Source organism: Arvicanthis niloticus, chromosome 11 (assembly GCF_011762505.2).
Source record: "Arvicanthis niloticus isolate mArvNil1 chromosome 11, mArvNil1.pat.X, whole genome shotgun sequence".
In the NCBI taxonomy this organism is placed as follows: Eukaryota; Metazoa; Chordata; class Mammalia; order Rodentia; family Muridae; genus Arvicanthis; species Arvicanthis niloticus.
The window spans coordinates 71,017,900-71,034,410 of NC_047668.1; the positions used below are offsets into that span (position 1 = coordinate 71,017,900).

A 16,511-nucleotide genomic window follows, 5' to 3' on the forward strand; every position below is an offset into this window, starting at 1 on the left:
GTGTGTGTGTGTGTGTGTGTGTGTGTGTGCACGCATGAGTACAGGCAGGGTCATGCCATAGCACATAAGTGGAAGTCAGGAGACCATCTTAGATGTCAGTCATTGCCTTCCACCTTGTCTGACACAGGGGCCCTTGTTTCCCTCCTGCATCTGCCTGGTTAGCTGTTCCCCAAGTTTCTGGACATTCTTCTGTGTCTGCCTCCCCTATCACCATGGAAGTGTTGGGATTATGGATGAATACCACTGTATATGGTGTTATGTGGATTCTGGGCATCTCCCCACACATGTGAGCTGAGCCTTTGACTCATTAGCAACCTCCCTATACTTTCCACTGACTATCTTCACTGAAAAAAAAAAAAAAAAACCAGTCAATTCCATGTGGACCTGTGATGATTTAAAACCATGTTCAATAACTCCCTGGGCACTCTCATTGAGTGGTATCCTTGTTTTTTTCAGTCATGAATGTGAAGCAGGCGTAGTGACAATCAAATGCATTAGAATGAGAGATGGCATGACGTCAGACATGGGTCAGAAGAGGCTGCCCAGCTGTCTCCCTGTTCTTCTGTGAGAATCATTCACATGTTGCATCTTGAGTCACCAGGAGAAGTGTGATGACCCCAGACTGTCATCCCATGAGGAAGCCCAACCCACACCACATGTAGGTCTTTGGCTAAGAGCCCCTGAAGCCTCAGCTGGCACCAACAGCAGCCACTAGATGACTCTGTCCTCCAGTGAGGGCCTCAGGAATCGTTCAGTAATAATGTGAGATGTAATATCCTCACAGGGCTGTTGGGAGGAAAAAATAAAATAATGCACAAAGAAGCTCTTTGACAAGGTTGCATGAAGGTAGTTAATATTTTTGTAGGTCTTTTTTTTTTCACCATCATATTTGGTCATATACTCTTTCATGTAAGGGGAATGTAAAAACAGAGAAAAGGAACATCTCCAATTTTATTCTAATTGACAGGAGAGAAGGTCAAGAAGTAGAAACTGTTTCTGAACTATCTTAAGAGGGATAGTACAGAATACAGTTTAAAGACAAGTGAGATTAATGGCTGAAGGTGTTTATTAGAGGAAGAGACCATGAAGAGCCCAAGAAAGGCTTCTTGGAAGATGTTGGATATACACAGAAGGAGGAAGAGATTTAGGATATTGAAGGGAAGATAAAGAGGGGTTGGGGGGGGGGTAGGGAAATGAACTGAGCAAAGGCGTAAGCCAGGTAGACCTCTCAAAGAGGAGAAAAGACTGGGCAAGGAGATTTATCTGATGATGGTGGACTGGCTCATGCAGACCCAGCCCATGAGTCTATAGATCAATCAGGTTAAGCAAGAATTCAACATGATTTTTAAATCTATATAAGGAGGAAAGTTCCATGGCCTCGAGGTAGGAGGCAGTGCTTCTCACAGGACTGCCAGTCTTTTCCAAGGCAGGGGAGCAGTTTCTACCGGGCTCAAGGTGTCCTAATTCCCAGGGAACATCTGAGCTGGTCTTCTTGGCACGATGCACCTGAGCTTGCCCCTGCCGGTCAAGGCTGAGTTGGGTAGGATGAGCACATGGCCAGCCTGGGCTAACTTGACCTGTGGTTATTTTCCAGGTGGTGATAGTGTTCCTAGGCGTTCTGTGCCACTGAGTCACTGTAGATGAGAGTTGGCACCAAGTATCTTGGCCAGATAGGTGGTCCACAAATCTTCCTGCCCGGGTTCTTTAGGCTCTGATGTTTTCCTGCCTTGGTGCAGCCTTCTGAATTCTGCTGGGTCTTCTAAGAATTTCTCCAGTGACTAGTAACCCCTGTCTGTGGCCTGGGAATTCTTACTTGCTTCTTTCGTGTGTTGCTGTCTATACTGTAACAGCAGCACAAGAGGCAGCAGCCTCAGGAAAAAGCGGCTCAAGTGTGCTGACGAAGCCAAGCTTGAATTCAAAGCCCTGTCATATTCATGTATTCTGTGTCTTTGAACAGCCCATTTTCTCTGGGTCTTAATTTCTTTGTTAAAATAGGAAAATAAGACCAAATGCATAGAGTGAATATCTTAATTTTTGTGAAATAATCTATGCTTGGGATGGGTTGCACGTTGAAAAAAATTCGTTTTTATTATTATGTCTTGAATCTTCAAATTCAAATATAGCCGGAAGCAGGCTGCCAGGCACTACAAACACCCGTTTCCTACACTTGGCAAGGCACACAGATAACAAACACAGACAGGAGGTCATTCTGATTGTGAAGTGGCCTTTTGACATTTAATGGGAAGCACTTGACCCCTGACAGCAAGCTGATTTCTACAAGGGTTCTGTGTCCATTCAGGGTTATTCAGCTCTTTATGTCACAAAGGGGATTCCCGCGTGCTGATCGGCAGCTGATCAGAGGAGGCAAGCCTCTGAGTGACAGAGTGAGGATCTGAGCATAGGTGTGATAGGAATCGATTCTTAGGCTGCCAGCTATTATCTTACTCTGCTCAGTCTGCAAGTGCAGATGGAACGACCTGGGAGAGGGTGTGGGTGGCTCTATACAGCCCATCTTTGCTGCTAGCCATGGTTGGATGATTCGGAGAGTCTAGTTCCGGCTGAGTGGGAGGTAGGGGCTAGCACACTGGGATGTAGGTTGTAGGATGTTTGGGGGACTGAGTTTTGGAAGGAGTGTGAGAGAACTCTGCCCTTTGGGCTAAAATTAAACTCGCAGTGTATCAAGGGATGAGAAATGATTGGGACCCAGTAGTCCCTGCACACTGGCGTGAGTCACTCTCTGGACCCCTCCTTTGATGTCCATTCCCTTGCTGGCCTGCGTAACTGGGGCTGCTCTTTTAATGACCTAGCACAATGGAACACAAAACTCTATTCAGTTCAGCTAGGATAACTGGGGTTTCTCCAAAGTCAGGAAACTTTAAGGAAGGTCCAGAAAAGAAAAGAGAAAAACAAAAACAAAAACAAAAACAAAACAAAACAAAACAAACAAACAAACAAATCCAAGGCTGGTTTTGAGAGGCAGGGATCTAGGCCAGGTCTCATTCTAAGAAGGTGTTTGTTTCTTCGTTTCCATCTAAAGGTCCCTTGCTGAAGACAGGACCTATTGTCTACACCGCAGCATCAGGAAACATGGAGACAAGCCTCCAGGCATTTTACTTATTCTAAACAATTCCTGAGAGGATTAGTTAGGACGGGTTACATTTGGTTAGGTTACCTGAGGTGGAACTAGAACCCGAAAGGAGGTCAGCATCCCTCTTGGGCTCCGGGCTTAGGCTGCATAAAAAGGAGACAGGCAAGGTTGACGCTGGTTTCTTGTGTTCTGTGTTCCTGGCTTTGGATGCCATCAAACCAGATGTCTCAAGCCCCTGCTGCCTCAACCTCCTCCTCATAATGACCTACAGTCTCAACCTGTGAGCCAGGACAAACTTTTCCTTTGTGAAGTTGCTCTCAGCATTGCAGCAAGAAGACAGCCTGACTCTTTGACCCTGGACTTTCTCTGGGCAGTGGGTACAGTGACTTCCACCCATCTCCAGAAGGACTTTCCTATACAATGTGACCCTCAGTGCTCCCCACTGCAACACCTTACCGTTCCTCCTATACCTGAAAGACCCCAGGGCTTCAGACCTGTGAAACTGGCGAGGCCTTCCTCTGGTCTGTGATTGGATGTTGGTAGCACCCGCCCTCTGGATAACTGGGACTAGACTGCTCCTCCGCAGAGAGCCCCTGTCAAGCTTAGCTAAACCCACTGTACATAAGAATAACTGTGCTGAGTCTCTGGACTGCTGCTGTTGGCACAGCTCTTTCAGAACACAGTGTCCACCTGAGCGCTGCTTTTCGGAACGTGTGTCTATCATCCCTTCATTCCCCGTCTCCACAGTCAGATTCATCCGAAATCCATGCATGCAGGTCTCAGCAGAGAAGGCTCCACCTCCTACAGGCTCCTCCTCCCATGGTAGCAGCTACTGTGCAAGCTGCATCCTCTGAAGCAGTGATTCTCAAACCTGCGGGTCTCTGCCCTCAGAGGGTGGAATGACCCTTTCACAGGGGTCACCTAAGATCATTAGAAAACACAGATATTACATTATGATTCCTAATGGTAGCAAAATTACAGCTGTGAAGTAGCAGTGAAAATAATATTATGCTTGGAGGTCAGCACAATATGAGGAACTGTGTTAAAGGGTTGTAGTGTTAGGAAGGGTGAGAACCACTGCTCTAAGGTGTCCAGATAGATGTTTTTGCTCAAGTTGTCTTGGTACATGCTTCTGTCATAGATGAGAAAGACATTCTAGTTAAGTGCAGTGTCTCTGATGGATGCTAAAGTCAGGATGTAGTTCATTCTCTGTACCCTGGTAGTTCATTGTTTCATGCCTTCTTTCCTTACTACTGTCCTCTCCTATCCCAGAATGCACTGCCGCACAACCAGAGTCACTAAGATTCCTCTGATTTAGAGACAGAGCAGATGTTTACAGAAAGTCACTGGGCACTCAGTAAGAGTTGATAAAATTGCACTGACAGAAAAAGCTGAAGACGACCATAGTGGTAAGACTCTAATAAAATGAGCTACTTTTTGAGGGTTTTTTTGTTTTTGTTTTTTTTTCTGAAAAGAAATAAACAGACATCAATACATTAAATCCCAACAACTCTGCAGGTCCACGGATATTTTTTTTCCTGGAACCCCAACTGTGGTTTTTCCATGAACTTTGTGAAATGCGAGGGAGTGGAGATGTAAGGGGTGGGGTGGCTTTGCACACCTACTTTGCCCAGAGAGGGATAACGGGACAATTAACACTAAGTAGTTTCCTCATAAAGCTTTGCAGTCAAATAACTCAGAACAGCGGAGGTTTGCTGCAAGAAGCTGGGAGACGCGGCCTTAGAAATACCGTTCATATCTAATTGGTTTAAGGGACAGCCTCAAATACAATGCGAATAAAAAAAATCCACCCCACACATGTGGCGAGATTTAGAGCATCTGGGACTGTTTAAATTGCTCTTGTTTTCAAGATCAAGGGTATTATTGATAAAAACAAAAATCTCTGTAATCACTAAATTTAATCCAACTAGCGCTGATGAGAGAGCCTTGTAAACATGAAACACGACTTGGGAACTCCATCTCACGTGTTCCCCTCATTGGCCAAGGCAAGTTTTCAGGCTTTTGTGTTGGAGACCGGGAGGGCTCAGCGCTAATCAGCTGCCAGAGGGAGCCCCTGCTGAGCAGCTGTGGGCACCGCCTTGGCCTCCTGCAGCCCAGGGAGGGGAGAGAGGCCAGTGTGCCTGGGTGAGGACAACAGTGAGAATCAGCGGAAGGAAAACACCCATCCCCAAGCAGAAGCCTCACTCAACAGTGAAAACACTTCTGTTCGCTCCGAGCCACAGACGCTCGCTCACGTTTTAGATGTTGGTTTAAATTGGCACCTGTGAAGGAGCACATACCACCAACTATTCACCATGTAGTTATTGTGGTTAGCAGAGAGAACCTGTTGATGTTAACCAAGTTATGCTTGGAGAGCAATAAGCCAATGAAGGCACCACCACCCTTGTTTGGTGTGCGTTATACAGAAGCATGTATCTGTGCGCGTGGGGACAGAGGCTTGGAAGGAGAGAGCGCTCGTCAGGGAACTGTCTTGAGACATTCCCGTTGGCATTAGAGCTGGCCCAGAAGGGCAGACTCACACTTCTGATGGAGACCTCCAAGGTCAGAGGTTTGAGCCAGGCAAACGCTGAACAGAACTAATGAGATGTACTACAGCCAGTTAGGAAATAAAAGAAGAAAGCAGAGAAAGAAAACACCACCATCTAGATTGTTAGTGAATGCCCGGACACCTTGAAGAGCAGGGCTTGGCCCTCCTTTTGCTTGTGTAAATAATGGTGAGACCCGGTGAGTATGTGACCATGGGCATCAGATAGTGGCAGTGAACGTTTGTCTGTCACCCGCGTGCCTACCTCACTTCATAGCCTGCCTGCCTCCTAGTTCACACAACTTCTTTTTAAAAGCTTTTTATTGATTCTGTGTTAGGTTTCACATCACGCACCCCAACCACTCATTACCCCATCCCTTTGTATCTGCCCTCTGCTCTTGCAACCTCCCACAGAAGAAAAGAAAAATTTAAAATAAAATAAAATAATAAAAGAAACAAACAAATCTTGTCACTGAAGCTGCAGTGTGTCCCAGAGTACACCCTTTTGTCCTCACAGCTTTGCTTGCAAATGTCCGTTGTGGTGAAGCATTGCTCTGGTTCAAGGCCTCTCTGTCTTCTGTTACATCATCAATACTGGATTCTCGCTGGGAATGCTCTCAGACATCCTGTTGTTGCCCTGTGTCATGGAGATCCTGCAGGTTTGGATTTGCAGGATTTTCAAATACTCCATCAGTTCATAGATGGGGTAGATGTTAGTGTGGACCAACTCAAAGCCTGGATCTGGGCCTGGGTAGTATCTGAATTGGTTAGCCTACCAGCTCTCCGCATCCACACCACACCATCGAGCTCTCGGAACTGCCCTGGCTAGCTCACCCAGTGCTGCAACCAGCAAGAAGCAGGGCTCTCCTGCTCTCCCGCCCTTGGGGCTGCTAATCTTCACCACCAGAGCCAGCTCTGCGGATCTCCTAAGATGTACAGGGCCCACTCTCTGGAGTACTGCACCCGGAGAGGCGGGGCCAGCTTTTCTGACTGTCACAGGTGGCCCCACACAAGGTAGTGGGGAGGACATCTCTTTCTAGCCCATGCCACCTCACGGCATACTAGAGTGGTGGGGGCCAGCTCTCCTGCGCTCACACCCTGGAAGCCAGTTCACACGACTCTGTGCCTCCAGGGCAGCTCTCCTGCGCTGCTTAGGTGAGAAGCAGAGCCCACTTTTCAGAGTGCTCCAGCCTGGGAGAGATGGGCTAGCTGTACTAAGTGCTGAATCCAGTGAGGGGCGGGGCCAGCCCTCGGACTTCAACATGGTACCAGGGGGCAGCCCAGACCAGGGATGTCTGCTTGGTCTTTAATGGTAATAAGAGCCATGGACATTGACACTGCTGCTGCGTAGCCTTGAACCCGCACCCCTCCCCGCACCCCCCCCCCCCCCAGCATGGCCTTCAGAGGCAGCTTGGGCTGGGATTTTACCACAGTCTCAGGTATTTGCACGTTGTACATTGTAGTGGCTCCCTCTGTGGGTGGGTCATGGGGGTGGCAAGCCTCTGGGTATCTTCCCCTACCCATGTTGCATGGTGGGCTGGCCTCTCCACATACCGATTTTTGCCCCAGGTATCTAATAAAACATGAGAATTATTATTATTATTATTTTTGAGAAGGGTTCTCACTGCATATCCTTGGCTGGCCTGATACTTCTTATGTAGACTAAGCTGAGCATGAACTCAGAGATCTGCCTGTTTCTGTCTTCTGAGTGCTGGGATCAAAGCCATGCACCAGCCCCTAATTTACATTCTTGAGATTTTTGTAAGGACAGCAAAGGGTTGAAAAAACCCACACTGACCCAATAAGACAACCACGTGCAGAGCTTACTAAACTAAAATGCTAACTTACGAATGTCAGTAGAGAATTTTATTGTATATGTTTCCAACAGTTGTCTTCTTTAAAAATTTTAAGTTATATTTTACTATTATTACTATTATTATTTGTGTGTGTGTGTGTGTGTGTCTGTGTGTCTGTCTGAAGGCATACATATGGATGTCAGAACTTGCATGAATTGGTCCTCTTTTTAGACCATATGAAATCATCAGAATTGGAGGCAATTAGCTGAGCCATCACACCAGCCAATTAGTGTTTTTTTTTTAATAAGTAGAAAAAAAATCAACTCATTGGAAAAATGGGGAAACCATTTGCACAGATCCACAGAAGATATAATAGGATGCAAACAAGTGGTTAAAACAAAGGAAACGGTGCTTAATCTCACCAATAATAAATAAGAAAAATTGAAACAATGTCTGTGTTCTAATTTGCCTATTAGGTTAAGAAACATGACACATATTGCTGGCATTCCAGTTTGGCAAAGATGTGGGGAAAAGACATTATAACTCTGGGAGTGCAAGGATAAACTGGCGTAATAGTTTTGGGGAACAATTTGGTATTGTTTGTAAAACTTTGAGTGTTATATTATTTGAACAAAAATGTATGTATATAATATTATATTGTATAGAAATACACAATCATGAAAAAAATGATTTACTCATTACTATTTATTTATTTACTTGAGGCACAGTTTCACTATGTAGTCCTGGCTGGCAGTGAACTTGGATCCCCTTGCTTCTGCCTCCAAAGTGCTGGGGTTAAAGGTGTGCAACACCACGACCAGCCCTCATCACATTATTTATAATAGTGAAAAGTTGGAGCCCTGCCCCACAACTGTCCATTGATAGAGAATCAAGCTCCAGTAATTTGACAATGTACAGAATGGAATCCCATGGGATTAATGAGAGATGGTGACATGGATTTGTATGTCACCTGTGGGGAAAGGTCCATGATGCTCCAAATTAAAAAGAAAAGGATAACAGCAACAACAGATTGCACATCAGTACACAAGCTTTTTCCTCTGCAGTGCTGGGGTTTGCAGCCAGGGCCTTGCACACGCTGGGCAATACTTTACTATTTCGCTGCATGCCCAGCATTCTTCCTGTGTGCCTGTGTGTAATCTATCATCTATCTATCTATCTATCTATCTATCTATCTATAGCTTTGTATATTTATTTAAAAAATTCTCAAAAAAGAAGAGCAACTGTGTTTTCAGGTGCATATTCTGGGAATAGTTTCTCTCTTTAGGGCTGCAAGATTTATGCAACATTTTCTTTATACTTCATAGATTCCTGCACTAGTTTAATCCTGTTTTCTCTTAAAGACAACTTGTTTGTTCCTTACATTAGAAAACTCACAAATAATAGTAACATATTTTAATTCTTGTTGCTTTTATTTAGGTGTCTGTGTGTCTGTGTATATGAGTTCAGCTACCTGAATAGGCCACATGTGTCAGATGCCCCTGGGACTGGATGTACAGGCAGTTGTGAGCTGCCTGATGTGGGTGCTGGGAATCAAACTTAGGTCCTTTGGAAGAGCAGTGCATGCTCTTAACCACTGAATAAACCCTTCTGCACAATGTTAATAATTTAATAATAAGAGTCCATAAGACTTTAGACAACATTTGAACCCTGGTGGGCAACAGTAACTTTCAGACAATTACCCATTATATTCGTTATTTATGCATCAGAGTGACCAAGTTACTTAAGGGGAGGAAAGACTTATTTTGTCTAATGATTTCATCTGTGTCAGTTCATCATGGCCAGGAGGGTTTATCAGAGCAGGGTAGCTCACAAGATGGTAGACAGGAAGTAGAGGGGTCAGTTTTATTAGTTTAGCCTACATGATCAGAAGCTGGGTAACCTGGCAATGGCTATTTGTATGCAAGAGAGGCAGAGAATCCAGTAGCTGATCAACCAACAAGCTGGAAGCCTGAGATCAAGAGTGACTGTCTTAATTAGGGTTTCTATTGCTGTGAACAGACACCATGATCACAGCAATTCTTATAAAGGAAAATATTTAACTGTGGTTGGCTTGTAGTTCAGAGATTTAGTTCATCATAATCATGGTTAGGGAGCATGGTGGCATGCAGGCAGGCATGGTGCTGGAGAGGTAGCTGAGAGTTCTACATCTTGATCCTCAGGCAGCAGGAAGTGAATGTCACATTGGGCATGGCTTAACCATCTGAGACCTCAAAGCCCAACCCCTAGTAACACACTTCCTCCAACAAAGCCCTACCCACCCCAACAAGGACACACCTTAAATAATGCCACTCACTATGGGACATCTTCAGAGGACTACAGGGACCAACGGTGCAGTTTCAGTTGAGGTCTTTGGAAGATTGCTGATTTGAGTCCACATTTAAAGGCAAAAGGAGCTGGAGCTTGATGTTCACAGACTATGTCATCAACTACAGATATGACTGTTGAGGAAGAAAGTAGCTGCCAGGGCTGGGGAGGTGTCTCAGCAGTTAAGAGTCCACACTGCTCTTTCAGACAACCTGTGTTTAGTTCCCAGCTTTCCTGTTAGATGCTCTCTTGGCCTGTAAGTCTAGCTCCAGGGGATCCAATAGCCTCTTCTGGTTTCCATAGCACTGAAAATTGGTGTCAATATTGATGATAATTTAAGCAACCTTAATTGTAAGCAACCTTCAATGAATACTTTTCCTTTAGATAAGCAAGGTTGCTGGGGGTCAAGACTGTCAGACCCTTTGATGGACAGATGACGATCCCTTTTCTTCTCAGTTATCTTGAGTGCCAAGCTGGCAACAAAACAGCTCCTCTTTTGGTGACCAGCCTGTCATGGCAATGCGGCTGCTTCGTACTCTTCACAGATATTCTGAGAATGTTCCACTCCAGCTGCAAAGAACTCTGATTTCTGCTTTGGGAGACTTTGTCCACTCAGGATTGCTCCAGATAAACTGTACTTTGGAAGATTTTCCTTCAGCTTAGCCACTCTTGGTGAATGATGTCACATCACTCTATATGACGGTGACAGATTGAGGGGACAGAAGGATACTTCCCCTGTGACTCTGCAGAAGGCGTGTTAATGAAAAGCCATGCTTGGTCCTTACCTATGGGCTGTAGTCTCAGGGATATTGGAATGATGGTGTCAATCATCAACTTACATTTGCATGCTGTATCTCTGCCACACTCACTCTGGCTAGGTAATTAAGCTACACCCATTTTTTTTTTTTTTTTTTTTTTTTTTTTTTTTTTTTTTAGTCAGTTGAAACATTATGTTCAACAAATGTGGAGGTTTTGCTTTTTGCTTTGCATCTGAATCACTAGTAGAATGGACTGAGCTATTCACCTGAAGAGAAAGCAGCCACAGTCCTGGCAGCAGAAGTAACAGCAGTGGTTGCTGCAGTGGTATACTGTTAACTTGACACAGACTAGAGCCATATGAGAGGAAGGAGCCTCAATTAAGAAAATGCCTCAGTAATTTTGGGCAAGCTTGTTGGGCATGTTCTTAATTAGTTATTGATTGGGGAAGGGCTCAGGTCATCCCTGAGCTGGTCCTCCTGGGTTCTATAAAAATGTAGGTTGGGCAAGCCATCGGGAGTTAGCCACTAAGAAGCACCCGTCTATGGTCTCTGCATCAGCTCCAACCTCCAAGTTTCTGCCTTGCTTGAGTTCTTGTCCTGACTTCCTTTAATGGTAGACTATGATCTGAAAGAATAAGTCAAATAAACCCTTTCCTCCTCAAGCTGCTTTTGGTCATGGTGTTTCATCAAAGCAATAGAAACCTTAATTGAGACAGGTGGTCATGGCAACAGCAGCGACAGTACCATAGCAGCAGCATCATAACTACAGCAGTGAGAAAGCAGAATTCCAGAGAGGACATGGGCAGAAAGCACAGGGAGAAGAGACAGCCAAGAGAGAAGGATGGCAGAAAGAAGAAAAGGCCAAGATTGCAGCAGGCAGAAGACTATGTAGAGCCAAGGACAAGTTTGAGAGAGCTGTCAATTCTTAAGAACCAAGGGTCTCAACACCCAAGGTCTGAGAGCTGCAACACTAGCCCTTGCTGGGGAGCGAGGGTCTTAGTATGCAGTGCTCCGAGGATGCAGCATTAGAGGAAGCTAACTTTTGCTAGGACTAGCTGCTGCTGAGAATCAAGGCTGTAAGGTGTCAGGTCACTGGGAGTCAAGGCTCAGAGATATAGCTTCTAACCTGAGTATGTATGTCTGTAGTCTCTAAATCCAGGAGCCATCATAAGCCTCTAGTTCAGAGCTGGGAATTACAAGGCTCTGTATGCTAAATTCATAGTCTTTGGCACTCAAAGGGCCCAGGACTGCCAGCTTTCAAAGAGCTACTGCTTGTCTAGATGATTTCAATCCGAATAGAGAAAAATAACTCCTGCCAGCTGATTGAAAACAGGTTGGAACAGAATATGTGTTCTAGAACCCATCAATCTGGCCCAGGACGTTCTCCCAAGGGTGGCCATGACGCTTTCCCACGGGCAGCCTGTCTCTTTGCATCATCCTACATCCCGTTTTTCTCCGTGTTTTCCATTCTCCTCCTGATATTTCTGGCTACTGTTTACTTCTAATTCCTGTTCCCATGTAATTTTGGCTTACATAGGAGTGTCATGGCTTCTTTGGTTTTAATACTTATAGTACAGTGGGATTCTTATGGCATGGAAACAGCAGAAACGAGACCAAGCCACATATTACAGACTCTGCTGGCAAGCGTTCTGTACTGGGACATCAACCCAGGCTGGCCAACTTGTATCAAATGCAGCCAGTGCTGACAGGCTACTTATAAGCAAAGCAGGCTCTGGGTTTGTGTTGCTTTGCGGGATAGACTGATGTTTGATGATTGGCCCTTAGTCATGGGCATAGTTCTTTTTCTTGTATGCAGGGGCATTAGCCTTGTGCTTCATGAACTAAAGATAGTGACCTAATCCAGGAACTGCCAAGTGCCTCCTCTTGATGGACTCATCCTCTTTCAAGCATTCCCAGTGCAACCAGTCAGGCATTGCTGAGTCCACTCCTGTGGCTGGTGTCATCGTGCAGAAATGTCCTGGCCTTGTGGCTGAGAACTTGCAAAGCTGAAGGTGCTGAGGAAGCAGAAGGGTGGAGCAGAAGACACAGACCCCTCACACAGGCAGCAGCCCCGCCCACCTCTGTGTTGTAGTCTTGGATGAGTCATTTCTCAAACGATCAACGTATCTACATTCAGAACTGAGGACAGTCGGACTCAAAGGTTGGTACAGTGAAGGAGACAGACGATTCAAAGGCAGAGATACCAAGCTTTTAACCCACTATCGGCTTCAGAAAAAAAAGTCAGTGTTTATTTTTAATTGTATTTTGTAAGTGATGTTTTTATATGTCTGTGTGTGTCTATGTGTAAGTATATGTGTGTGTGTGTGTGTATGTATGTGTGTGTATGTGTGGTTGTATGTGTATGTGAGTGCACATTTGTGTGTATGTGTCTGTGAGTGTGCATGAGTATGTGTGAGTATGTGTAAGTGTGTATGTGTGTGAGCATATGTGTGAGTATGTGTGGGTGTGAGTGTGTGTATGTGAATGTATGTATGTGTATCAATGTGTGTGTCTGTAGGTGTGTGAGTGCACCTGTATGTGTGAGTATGTGTGTGTCTGTGAGTGTGTGTGAGTATGTTTGTGAGTGTGTGTGTGTGTGTGTGTGTGTGAGTATGTATGTATGCACACAAGTAGACATATGTGTCATGCCAGGCATTTAAAAGTCACAGGACAACTTAACCATGGGAGTTGGTTTTGGCTTCCCTTTTATGGAGTCAGCTCTTTGTTGTTTTTAACTGCTATGTTATGTTCTCTAGGATAGCTGGCTTGAGCTTCTAGGCAATTATATTTTCTCTGCCTTCCAGATTACCATAGGAGTGCTGAGCCTGGTCTTTTACGTGGCTTATGGGAATCAAACTTGGGTTAGCAAGTTTGCTCAGTGTTAAGAGTTATTTCTGTTGCTGTGATAAAACACTGTGACCAAACTTGACTGGACTGGATAATCTTAATGCCCAACTTGATTACATCTGGAATCATCTAAAACCCAAGCATCTGGACGTGCCTATGAGGGATTTTCTCAATTGGATCATTTGAAGTGGGAAAGCCTACCCTGAATTTGAGCTGTACCTTTTGTTGACAGTCCACTTAAGAACTTTTGTTTTTTGCCTGCTTGTCTTTACTCTTGCTGGCATGTTCATCTATCTTGCTGTTGAGGTATTTCTTCACTATTATTAGAACCCATTTCTTTTGTATTCTAGTGTAGACTTTTAGGATCTAGAAACTCCCTAGATTCCAGCACCAGGTTGGGACTGCAAAGGCATCCAGTCTCATGGAGTGAACAACTACCAGATAGCTAGCCTTTCTGTTGGGAGACAGCCATTGTTGGATTAACTGGACCACAGCCTGTAAGCCACTCTGATTAATATAGCAGATTATGGAAGAAACAGTTTGCTTTGGCTTAAAGTTCCAGAGGGAAAGTTCATAACAGCAGGAAGATACAGAGCTGGAAGCTGAGAGGCCACACTGTCAACAGCAGGGGAGAGAAAACTGGAAAGAAGCCTGAGGCTTGAACTCTGAAAGCCCTATCCAAGCCTCCAGCAAGGTCTCTACCTCCTCTTAAAGGTCCTATCAATCGTGACCAAGTGGTCAAATACCTGAGATTATGGGGGGCATTTCTCATGCAAATCACACCACTTAGCCAGTATTTGTATTTTCTGAACCATCTCCCTTGGCCAAGAGTCAGTATTTCTAGCAAAAATGAGCTTCACATTTCTGCAAAGTCACCCATGCTATTGTCAAGGAAGCTCACACATCAGAAATGTTACCTCAAAGTAAAACTATTGGGGTTGGGACCCTGCTCTGCCAGATCTCCTGGGGTCAACACTGATACTGAGGGATTTCCAAGGGCATTTATTTCAGGAAGCCTTTCCTTGGTTTCAGTTCCCTTTGTCTTTGTGTTTTATTTCTGTAACCATCTCAGATCTTGCTAGTTTTAGCTTGGCCTGGTGGTCATAAGGCAATCTTTGCCTGTAAACAGTCTATCCCTGCAGCTTAATCTAGTGTTTATGACAAACACTGTTGTGAGCATATAAAGATGGCAGCAGAAGAAAGCGCACACATGCTTTTAATGTGTGGTGGGCTAAGGGCCCATGGCTGCTTCCTTCTTTGTCGCCATGTGTCGTGTCGGACTCTGTCTGTCTCAGTTTCATTTCACCTCACAGGCTTTCTGACCTTGCCTTTTTGCTGATGATAACCTTCATGTGAGATTTTATGATTCAAATGCTTTGACAAAAAAATATGCTGCACACATCTTTAAGTCAATCTTCTCTTGATTCTGACGACTTCATCTGGCCCGATCTGTCTTCTGGGGAGGTTCATGCAGTCTTCTACAGCTGTGGAAAGATCCATCCAGTCCTGCCATTGTGCTAGGAACTAAATGAAGGAATGGTGAAGAGAAAGCACCTCCTGTGGAAGCCCAGGCCTCTCTTATACCTCCTGTCCCTCACACACGCACCCACCCTCACCAGACTGGAACACTTCTAACAGGGGAAGTATGCGATGGAGAAGTTGAAAGGAAGTCTTGACTCTAATTTGAAGAAATGCTGGGAAGTTTACAAGTGGGAACACCAGTGTCCCCTAGGAAGATCACACAGAAAAAGAAGATGGAACTAGCAGAGAATTTGATATCCAGCCAATTCAGAGGGTAAGAGGAGCCAGGCCCTCGGGATGCTGAAATGAGAACCTAATAAAACAGCAATTGATGCAATCAAGAGTAACTAAAGGGTTGAATGTGAGAAAGAATTTGAAAAGACTGGGTACTGACTCTACAAGGCTGGCACACAGTGGGCTCTATTCTTTCTATTTGCAAATTCAAGTAAATTTCATGGTTTGCCAATAAATTTATACTTTCTGCACTGTTGGACCTTTTTCTTGGTGTGCATAAAGGGTAATTTTAAATAACACTTATTTATGGCGTGTGCAGGGCATGCACATGCCAGAGCACACATGTGAAGGTCAGAGGACAACTTGTGGAAGATAGATTTTTCCTTCCACTATGTGCATCACAAGATCAAACTCAGGTCATTAGGCTGGTGGCAGGCACATTTACCTGCAGAGCTAACCTGTGAGCCCCAAGGAAAGAAGAAACTTACCTACAGATTAATCTTTATTCTGTCTTTAGAAGATATTGTAAAACACTTCCTTCATTCTGATGTTTCTTTCTTTTACTTTTTCCTTTCTTTAAAAATATCTATCTATCTATCTATCTATCTATCTATCTATCTATCTATCTATCTCTATCTCTCTATCATCTGTTTCATGTGTATGGGTCTTTTGCGTGTGTGCATGTCCGTGTACTGCTTGCATGTGTGCCCTGGCCTGAGGAAGCCACATTTGGTAAATATGGTAAGGGTACACATTTCCAGGATATCAGATCTCCTGGAGCTGGAGTTACAGACAATTTCTATGAGATGCCACATAGGAACTGGAAACTGAACCCAGGTTCTCTGGAAGAGCAGCCAGTGCTCTGAAGTGCTGAGCCACGTCTCCAGCCTCTACATTGTCTGTTCTTATCACCAGGCAGTTGTAGCAAGATAAAGCTAACTATCTCCTTTGCAGCCACTCTAAAGGGAGGTTCTGTGACTAAGGTCTAGTTCGCTAATTAGTTCTTGATTTGTCAATAAAGAAGGCTGGGAGCCAATTGCTGGGCAGATTGTACAGATGGGACTTCCAGGTCACAAGAGGAAAAGGAGACATAGGGAAGGAGAGAGGGGCCTTTTCTGCCATGCTGTGGAGAAATGAGAATGTAGCAATCATGTAAGGCCTTGGAGAGAACTATGGCCCGTAACATCCACTATGGGTGGGTGACCAAAAATTTTTGGCAGGGGCTAATTAGAACAAGCCAATTAAATTTTGGGTGGAAGGAGAGCAGGAGACAGTAAGTTGGTAAGGGCACACATTTCCAGGCAGGAGATATTTGCACCCAGCAATTGCGCCTAGCAGGAAAACTAAGGCAACAAGGCTGACTGTGTGTCTTTTATCCAAGGATTCAAAGGTCTCAG

The 16,511-nt window shown here is 44.8% G+C and overlaps 1 pseudogene; it reads left to right on the top strand.

Moving 5' to 3' along the window:
- The first annotated feature begins 1,500 nt into the window (after positions 1-1,500).
- LOC143443832 (large ribosomal subunit protein eL42-like) overlaps positions 1,501-16,511 on the top strand; it is a 28,260-nt pseudogene continuing 13,249 nt past the window's right edge.